The following is a 10241-nucleotide window of genomic DNA, read 5'->3' on the forward strand; positions in this document are numbered from 1 at the left end:
TTTTTTTTTTTTTTTTTTTTTTTTGATTTTTCGAGACAGGGTTTCTCTGTATAGCCCTGGCTGTCCTGGAACTCACTTTGTAGACCAGGCTGGCCTCAAACTCAGAAATTCACCTGCCTCTGCCTCCTGAGTGCTGGGATTAAAGGCGTGCACCACCATGCCCAGCTCATTATTTCCATTTTTAAGACTAAAAAATATATAAGTACATCAATAATTATGTTTACTAGTGACTATAATTTATAATCTTTTAAAATGCACTAGCAGCAGCTTAGCTGGCTTGCCCCCAATGGGAAATATACAGAATCCACTTTGGTAACTGTTGTCAACAGGATAAAGCTCTGGGATTTAGCACGGCATAGGGGAGGACCCATCAGGATGGCCTCTGTCCACACTCCAGCCACATCTCGTGTCACTTGTCCCCTGGCTCAGCTGTTCTTCCTGCTCCTCTGTTTCATCTCTTATGCAACAGACTGCCACATGTCCTATACCTACATCTACCCCTACATCTCCTAAAAGAAATCTCTCCTCTGTGTGGCCACACTGATTTTCTCAGACTGACCCCAGCCATGTCTAAGGACTGAAGGGCAGTATTAAAACCACCCAAACCAGCTCTTTGAGGAGAGTCTGGTAAGCGAGCACAGCTGAGCCTCTTCCTTTGACTGAAGATCTTTCTGTAGCTCTCTGCAGTGAGGGGGAGACTTCAGCATGAGGCATAGGAGAAAGTGATTGAGAGGCAGGTCCAGCCTGTGCCTGGCTCTCCCTATGCCATAACTGGTGGTCTTTCTGAAACCTAGGCTGGTTGCTCTGTGGGGAGAAAGAAGCAGAAGTTCTTGTCAGGAGTTGGGGGGGGGGGGGGGCGAGCAATGGCAGAAACAGTGCTGAAGAAAAAGCTAAGTCAAAAATAAGGCCAGGCCGGGGAGTTCACAACTTCCTGGAGAAGTCTGCTAGAAGCCTGTTTCAAGTAGGTCGCAGAAGCAGAGCTTCAGTGTGATCCTAGAGGGAAACTAAGCAACTTGTACCCTTTTGGAGACGGGGAACAAAGAGAGGCTCAGGAGGTCATGCTGTCTGCCAGGCAGGGTTACAATGTATGGTCATTTGAGTGAGCAATGTCTCTGACAGGCTCAGGTGTTTGAACAGTTGGTCCCCAGTTGGTGGCGCTGTTGTGGGAGAGGCTACAGCCCTGATGGAGAAATACATTGCTAAGGGTGGGCTTTAAGACTTGAAAAGTCTCACTCCACCTGCAGTCCTGCCTCTGGAATGTGTAGAATTATGTGACCTCCCTGCTTCCTGACCCTGCTGCCGTGCCTGGCCTGATGGACACTTATTCCTCAGAACTATACGCCAAAATAAACTACTTTTCTTTAAGTTGGTTCTGTCCTAGTGTTTCTTCATAGTAACAGAAAAGTAACTGACAGAACTTGTTGAAGAATTACCCAAGCTCTTATCTCTCTCTTCCTCTGGACTGGTTCATTGGCCCCTAACTCTACCTCTATCTCCATGCAGAAACCCCAATGGGCAGGGCCTTCCTCACATCCTCCAGCTGCCAGGTCTAGGTCTGAGCTCTAATGGAAAGCTGGGAAGTCCTATTATCCGTCAAAAGACTGACCAGAGAGCATTAAACAAAGCCAACACTTAGCTTCCCACTTCCCCTCTTACACTGACAATTTAATAGGCACAAGTTCCCAAACTGGGAAAGAGACAAATGATTTGCTTTTCAGACCTCGGATCATAAATACAATCAGACAAACCTAGTTAAATAAATGTGCTCCGCTCAATGACTGCAAAGAAACTGAGTGATTATCATGCAACTGTATTTAGGGTCCATAAATTCCGTGCAGACTTCTTAAAAACTGCCGATTCCAGGAAATCTCTTAAGACATTGATTCTGGCAAGCCTGGATAGCACCTTGATGGTATATGGACACTTCAGATTCCCCCAGTGAATGTGGATGCAGGTAGTTTCAGTGGCCTAGACAAATAAAAGGAGGAAAGTTTAAGCTGCAAAGGCTGCTGGAGTCATTTAAACACTGTATGTAGGGGAAGTGTCTTTGCGTAGGTTGCCTCTATGCTATGAGTTATGCGGCAGGCCACCTGTGTTCCGGTTGTGGGCTCATCTGCACCCTTGGGCCATCATTTGACTTCTCTCCTGGCTGGCCAGCAAGGTGGTGACTCTGAACTCTGCAGTGGACCCCTGCGTTTCTCATTATGAGATGCGATCCGTAACTTGGCTCATCCTCTCATTTCGGTGGCTTTGGCTACCGTGTGCCTCCGCGGAAAGGCAGAGTTTCTCTCTGGATGCAGACAGAGCCGAGCTGATCAATCTCATGCAATGACAGGTCCAGAAGAACGTTCAGAACAGCGACTTCCTGCTCAAACCATCTGCTCTAGTCCTAACCGCAGCTCTGCTTCCCAGGGCTCCACCCCCGCCTGCCCTTTGTTCTTAACTCCCAAGGCCACCCACACTGTCACCTCTTTCCCAGGGTCCTGGGAGCCCCTCCCTTGTACGGAAGGGGTTTTTTGTTCCCTTCCACCTCTTAGTATTTTAAATTGCTCTGTGCCTAGATCTCTGATCTCAGCCCTTCTCCTCCTTAGTTTCCGGTCTAGGTTGTCAATCACTCCATTCCATCTGCTTTTCTTTATTTCTTTCCTAGCCTGGAATAGAAGAATTTCCAAGAGTTTCCAGTCCCTGCTGGTGGATGAAGGTCTGGTTTGACAAAAGACCCCTTTCTAGTCCTTACTTACTGCGTGCCTGATCCGAGAGTGGACTTGGGTGTGTGCCATGCCCCAGGGAAAGGAAAGAGAGAGGGATAAAAAGCCTCATCCTGCCAACGGGACTAATGCCAGATCCTTCTCTGTTCGAGTCACCGGCAGTGAATGTCACTCTGTGCGGTGTCTTGGCAGCCAACTGGTTTTCCAGGGCGATACCCCTGTGAATCGCCTGAACTCCATTCACAGCATTCAAGGAAAAGTACAGAAGAAAAGCTAAACTAGATTAGACCAATCTTCCTCCTGGAGCAATGGAGCTCTTAACAGCAGCCATGACTGGCAGTTGCCCTTTGAGCTATTTACCTCATTAGATTAGGGGCAGCCGCAAACAGCTTCTTTTCTTTAGTAACTCAGCACTTAAGTTTCTCTTTTATTCCCACCACCATTACGTCCTGCCAATTTCTGCTGCCTCCTTCATTGTTCTTGCCTTCATTATCTCTCACATCCCAGCTCCTGGCAGGGTCTGATTTCTGTTTCAAGTCTCCCCTCACCTCTACTAGAGCAATCTCATAGATTCCTATAGCCTAACCAACATCATCTAAGACTCCATCTCTACTCAGGCCCTCCTCAGGCCAGTGTCCCAAGACCATCTGCATAGCTCCAACCTTTATCCTCTCATTTCCTTCACCAGCCTTGTACTGTTAGGGTTTTGGGAAGAGAGAAAAGAAAGAAAAAAAAAGTCTGAAAATAATCATTGCTAACACAATATTTTCTGAATAATTTAGGCATGAAGTCAATTGAATTCACAGGTGCGGATGCTCCGTAGACAAAAGCCGAGTGCATTTAAGGTAATTTAATGCTGGGACTCTCTTAGCTTGTGTACCTATAACCTGCACATAGGTCTGATGTATATTAACCCGTTTGGTCTCTTGGATGTATATAATTTAGGTTTTTAATGAAGCTAAAAAAAAAAATCCATTGAGTGCAGGTGGGTCTGCCACAGTTGCTTAAATAAATATTTATTTAACTGGCTGGCTCATTTCCTCCGGCCTGATCATTAATTATATTCATGTTAGAGCCTATTATACTTCTGTGTGAAGCTTTCTGATTGTCTCATGAGCACATTGTGCTGTTCTCAGAGGGCTATCAATTCTCTGGGGGGGGGGGGGTGTCAAAGCATTTGCTCTTTGCCACCCGAGGTTCAGTCTAATCCTCTCTAGCACAGATGAGTGGGCAGGGAGAGTGACGCTTTGGTTATGGCAGAGAGGGGTGGGGGTCTTTTGATGATGTTTCTCTAGCCAGTTGCTAAGCAGAAGGAAAGCAATCCCATCAAGCGAATGGCAGTCCACCTGGAAAGATGTGTTTGGTAGGAGGCAGGAGGGAGAATTAAAACGAGGCCAAGGGAAGTAGGAAGACCTACTCACACGGTGTGTAGTTACTTATTCCTTTAGAGCGTTTCTTTTTCATCCCTGCAAAGGCAGGGTCTGAAACCACCCGGGATGACTGACAGATATATATTACCACCCCCGTTGACTGTGTTGTTCTGTGAGAGGAAGACTCGGGAGAAAGGAAAGAGAGAAGTGGCAAGTAGAAACGGTGGTGTCTGGTCAGCAATAATCATGGTTGTGGTGCTGGGTTTGTTGGTTTGTTTGTTTGTTTGTTTAAGATTTATTTATTGTATAGGAGTACAGTGTAGCTGTCTTCAGACACACCAGAAGAGGGCATCAGATCCCATTACAGATGGTTGTGAGCCACCATGTGGTTGTCAGGAATTGAATTTAGGACCTCTGGAAGAGCAGTCAGTGCTCTTAACACTGAGTGATCCCTCCAGCTCCGGTGGTGCTGGTTGATTTAAGCCTAAACTCTGTCCGAGTTTCTGTGGGATAGAACTGTTTGTCTCTAACGCCAATATAAATGTATTCCTTGGCTTTGAAAAGAAATATACAAATAACTCTCAATGTGGTCAATCCATCTTAATTTCTGGGAAGCAAAAGAACAGAGGGAGGGAAGGAGGAGAGTGGAGGAGGGAGAGGGAGAGAAAAAGTGATTCAGTGTGTATGTGTAAGAGAGAGAGAGAGAGAGAGAGCGTGTGTGTGTGTGTGTGTGTGTGTGTGTGTGTGTGCGCGCGTTCTTTCTCAAGTCCCTTGGATGGTGCTGACACCATTGTTACTTCTTGAGAATAGACCTTTCCTAAGTCACCCACTCATGTTTTGAAACTTGCCAGGATTTGAAATAATTTGATGAGTTTTCAGGGCTAAAATTATCCTTGGAGGAAAAGTCCTACACACCACATATTCATACATACCCCGGAGAAGAGTCTAAAAATGCATTGTTTCATCATCCGTGCTGGTAGTCAGGGCTGGATAATTCATCTCTGCTCAATTAGGGAGCAGAAATCTGTATGCACCTCTCAACACGTCTGTCTCCATAGCCGCTCTGCCTGGAAACCACATCGGACACGATGTGTGTCCTCTCCCGCACTGCTGCGTACTGGTATATGGAGTGTCCTTTTCAGCTAAGAAAAAGGGAGACCTCCTCATCTGCTGCAGAGCTGGCTTGCCCAGAGGGGAAACCTGGGAGGAGAGAACGTGTTATACATCACAGTGTACCCTAAAGTTGTTTAGCAACCAACAAACAAGATGTTAAGTTTCCCACTTTAAAAAGTGGGGATTTGACTGGGCCTGGATTTATTCCTTTAAACCCAGCAAGGCAGCGGCAAGTGGACCTCTGTGACTTTGAGGCCAACCTGGAATACATTGCAAGTTCCAGGCCATTCAGGGATACACAGTAAGATTGCCTCGAAATAGATAGGCAGGCAGGCAGGCAGACAGACAGATAGACAGATAGATAGATCAGGTCCTGGGCCAGTGAAATGGCCCAGCTGATAAAGCATTTGCTGTGCAACCCCAGAACCCAAGTAAGGTGTAAGGAGAGAATCAACTCCGTAAAGTCGTCCGTCCTCTCACCTCCACATGCGTGAGGTGGCAATTTAAACAAACAAACAAACAGACAGACAAACAAACAATTTTTAAAGGGGTTTGTGATCTAGAAAACACACTCATTTCTTTTCATTTTCTTTAAGGAAACCCACAGGACAGGAAACACTGGTCCAAGTGAAACCTGTGGCTAGATCGTCCCCGCCAGCAACGACTCATCTCCTAAAATCACGCTGCTAATTTAACTAATGATTTTGCTTTGTCCTCAGCTGGTACATGGCTAAGTTACTTTAGAGAGAGGCAACATCTTAAAGACACTCCAGTTGCCTGGGTGAGCTACAGAACACTTTTACCTCTTCCTGAGTGTCCAAAGGAAAGAATGCTGGGGGCGATTTGGTGACCTTGGAGACCCATTTGATCTAAATGTACACACCTAGTCTTTTCACATCGCTAACTCCTTTTCCTCTTGTGGGAAAAGTGCCCTCCCTTCATCTTCCCCACCCGCCTACCCTGCCCACTTAATGCCCTCCCCTCGCCTGGGTCAAATAACACTAGTTATTTGAGCTGTAACTGGCACTGCCAGCTGCCTCTTCCTACCTGTGCTTGGGCTTTGGGAAGCATTGGTGAATGCTTCATCTTAGGGCTCTGCTCCACATAAGCTAATGAGGTACATAAAAAAAATAGTACATTTTAAAAATGTAAGATGTTTTTAAAAGTCGCCCCAAGACCGGGAGAACTGAGTGCTTCCTCAAAGTGCTCCTCCATCTTTCAACCTGCTGCTCTAGTTTCTTTATCACACTGTGCTGTGACAAAAGGAAGATTTGTTAGCCCATGAAATCAACAAGAGTCTTTATCCTCTGAGCATCTTCAGCACACCCTCGCTGGGAAACAATCAATTGACCTTCCTACCTAAAGGGAACCGAGTTTTATGCCTAATAACCTCAGGCTGCCACTAGAGGGCAATGTAGTCACTATTCACCACTATACACGCTATACCACTATACACCACTAAAGGGGTCCCGGGGGGTCACAAAAGCAGCTTTTTAAAAGAAAAAAAAATCTTATTTCTCATTCTTTGTGTATTTCACCATACTTTTAAAATATAGGTTCTATATTTAAGTTCAAAAAGACATTTCACTACATAAAAAGAACACTTTCAATAGAGGCTTGCCAGAGAATCAAAAAGCCTGTAGATTAATTCCTTGGCCTGGAGAGAAGAAATTGCCAGTGGATTGGGGGCTCTTCTGTATTGCCCTCTCTGATAACATCAGTAGAATTTCTTTAACACTTTTAAACTGTCCAAGGTCCCACATGTTTCTCCACTGTGTATATGAAAAACTCACATACACAAGACTAAGTACCCGTGAGTCCTAGGAGGATGGAATAAATTACAACTTTCAGTCTAGGAAGATTCTATGTATTTCTCGCTGAGGTGGGTCTTGAGGTATAGCTAGTTTGAAGAATACTTGCCATATGCTTAGCATATGCATAGGACATGAGTTTAGTCCCTACGACCACACAGACATCAACACACACACACACACACACACACACACACACACACAGAGTTTGCTTCTGAGGCATGGATTCAGAGCCACTAATGAGACAAAGGACAAAGGGTAGGTTTCTGGTGGGTCACCTTCTACCCCCCATTGTCATGATGTCAGATGAAACTTCTATACAAAGCCTTCACCCAGAGACCTTTGTTCAACCTTCCAAGAAAACAAAAACAAAAACAAAACAGAAAGCCACAAGCATTACTCTGTCAGTTTTACTCCCATGGTTCATTGCTTTGATCTTTCTGATAAGACCTAACACACAGCCTTGTACTGTATTTAATCTGCCTTAGGGCCCCGCCATGGTTGGAACCGCTAGAAGGCCAGGCATGTTTGCTCATATGTATAACCCAGAATCTCACATATAATACAATTTTGGTAGAACCTAACAGTCTCTTTCCTTATGGAAAAGGTTGGGATTGTATTTATTTTCCAGCAACTATAAATTTGAACCTTGTTTGGTGTCTGTCTGTCTGGTTTTTTAGTCTGTTTTGACTCCATCTGACTTAGCAGCTGTACTCACCACTTCTAAAAGTGGATTTGTATATGACTGAAGGACTTGATAAGCATTTAGAACTAACATCTAATTTAATTCACAGTCACATACTTATTTGCTGGCTTTAATTCTTTCCTCACCCTATTTTTAATAATGGTCCTTAAACGCTTTAACCTCCCTTCTCGCCCACCACCCACCAGAGGTTGTGGGAAAGATAGGTTATTAGGATACAGGGGAAGTGGACCTGTTTAGAAATGGTTCTTTGGAGCAAATCCCTTCTGCATTGTCAGGAAGTCAGCAGTTCCGTTCACCGGTCAGCTGTGGCAGCTTGATCCACTTGCAAACACTTCACGCACATACCAGCAGTCCGGTTCAGTAATGTCGTGATAGCAGCAGTGGTGGCATGACCTAGCAGAAACAGTCAGACCTTAGTCAAGTCGGCAGGAGTCAGCCGGTGGGACCAGGGCCAACAGGGATGCCAGGAGAAGTTCTTTGCTGTGCCTCTCTTAGCAAAGACGTGAGACCAAGAAGTGTTGCATAGATTGCTCTACAAGCAATCCCCTCCCACAGTCCAGAGTCCTATTTATATTCCCTCCAAACTTCATGTGTGCTCCACAGGTCTTGCCTCACATGTGTCTTGCCTCAGCACATTAGTCTTTCTTAGCAAACTTCCATGTGAGTCAGTAGTATCAGCTGACATCACTGCCCACTGACCTGGGTCCACAGAAGCAGCAAAAAGCCGCCAGCATACCGTTAGAGGTTTTTAGTGTGTTTCTTTCTATGGAGTCCTGACAAGTGGAGCTCAACAATGCATGTAAGGTGAACCAAGACGTGTGTGTCATTAGCAAAGAATCCTTCATCACGCGTCCTTTCACGTCCTGGCTTTAGCCGACCATCCTTTCACCTGTGTCTGCTTCAGGAAAACACTCCTTCACGTGTTTGCCTCAGAAAGACACCATCTGATACAAATGACTTTCCGAAGAAAGCAGCAGTGTCCCTTTTATTCTTTTATATTGCTCATAAAGCCATTTTTGTTTATTTATTTTTCATTCCCCCCCCCTTTTTTTTTATCATGGTTTCTCTAGGCAGCTCTGGCTGCCCTGGAACTTGTTATGCAGAACACGATGTCCTGGAACTCCCCGAGACCCACGTGCCTCTACCTCCCCAGTGCTAGGACGAAAAGCATATGCCCTGACGTCCTGGATTTATGTTCTGAATGATTTGGCCAACTTAACTGTATTTGCACAGTCAAAGAAGCTTATTATAATCTTTCTAACGAATTCAAGCATAAATAATTGCCAGCAGCTGAGTGTTGTTGTAATGCTGGCTGATATAATTCTACTCCTAATAATGTATTTGTTTATTCTGTAAATGTTCATTAAGTGCCTACTGGGAATCATGCTCCGCTCTTGGCATTGGGATAGGGTGAAAAAGGACTGTTGGTTGCTGCCCAGTGGTGTTGACATTCTAGCCAAGGTGAGAACAGAGAGACACACAGTGTGTCAGGAGTCGGTAAGCCTGCGCAGTATCACTTGACAATACGTGTGCGACTTAATGAAGGATTTTAGAAGTTTTAAAAATAAAGGCTGGAGAGATGGCTCAGTGGTTAAGAACACTGGATGTTCTTCCAGAGGACCAACTTTGATTCCCAGCACCCACACAACAGCTCACAGCTATTGGGGACCCCAGTTCCATAGGATCTGACACCCTCTTTTGTCCTCCAGAGGCACCAGGCATGGAAGTGGTATACAGACAGGTACACATTCATGCAAAACATCACACCACACACACACACACACACACACACACACACACACACACACACACACACACACACACACGAGAGAGAGAGAGAGAGAGAGAGAGAGAGAGGGAGAGAGAGAGGGAGGGAGGGAGAGGGAGAGGGAGAGAGAGAGAGAGAGACAGAGAGAGAGAGAGAGAGAGAGAGAGAGAGAGATTTTTTTAATGGTTTGTGTTTAACACAATTTCCAGTATCCTCTCCCCCATCACTTTGTTAGGGATACTGTGGATGGAGGTTCTCTCTCTACTCTGAACTCTGCTCTTGACTCTATTAATTTTTTTTTTTACCGTGGTATCGAATTTAGCACAAGACTAAGGAGATGACTCCATATGTAATACTTGCTGTACAGGCATAAATTCAAATCCCTAATGCCCACATACAAATCTAGGCACAGCTACACATGCCTGCAACCCTGGTGATGTGGGTTGCCGGGGCTCAAGGATCACTGATGCTTGTTGCCTGCCCGGCTAGCTCCAGGTTCAATGACAGACTCTATATCAAGAAATTAAGATGGAGAACAGTAGAGCAGGATACCCAACATCCTCTTCTGACTTCTGCATGTTCAGGAGTGTATGCAACAGCCCCCCCCATGTGCTCTCATGGCATGCACGTGCACAAACACACTCACACATACATACACACACACCCCACAGATATAAAAACAGGGCAGATTTAACAGCTTAAAACAGCAGTCATGTATGAGTTCATGATTCTGTTGGTTAGAAGCTGAGACACATCTGGTTAGAT

At 45.4% G+C, this 10241-nt stretch overlaps 1 long non-coding RNA gene across 3 annotated transcripts; it reads right to left on the bottom strand.

The window, feature by feature from the left end:
* Positions 1-1790: 1790 nt before the first annotated feature.
* Gm32143 lies at positions 1791-6669 on the bottom strand. 3 transcript variants are annotated; one of them, XR_386676.3, is made up of 3 exons: positions 6239-6669; positions 5011-5278; positions 1791-1968 (listed from the first exon to the last, which is right to left on the bottom strand). It is a non-coding gene; the product is annotated as a predicted gene, 32143 (long non-coding RNA). The 3 variants fall into 3 exon arrangements; XR_877832.2 differs by lacking the exon at positions 6239-6669 and adding an exon at positions 5995-6221; XR_877831.2 differs by lacking the exon at positions 6239-6669 and having other exon boundaries at positions 5011-5699.
* Between the last annotated feature and the right edge of the window lie 3572 nt (positions 6670-10241).

The sequence above is a fragment of the Mus musculus genome, chromosome 19 (genome assembly GCF_000001635.26).
Source record: "Mus musculus strain C57BL/6J chromosome 19, GRCm38.p6 C57BL/6J".
NCBI lineage: Eukaryota > Metazoa > Chordata > Mammalia > Rodentia > Muridae > Mus > Mus musculus.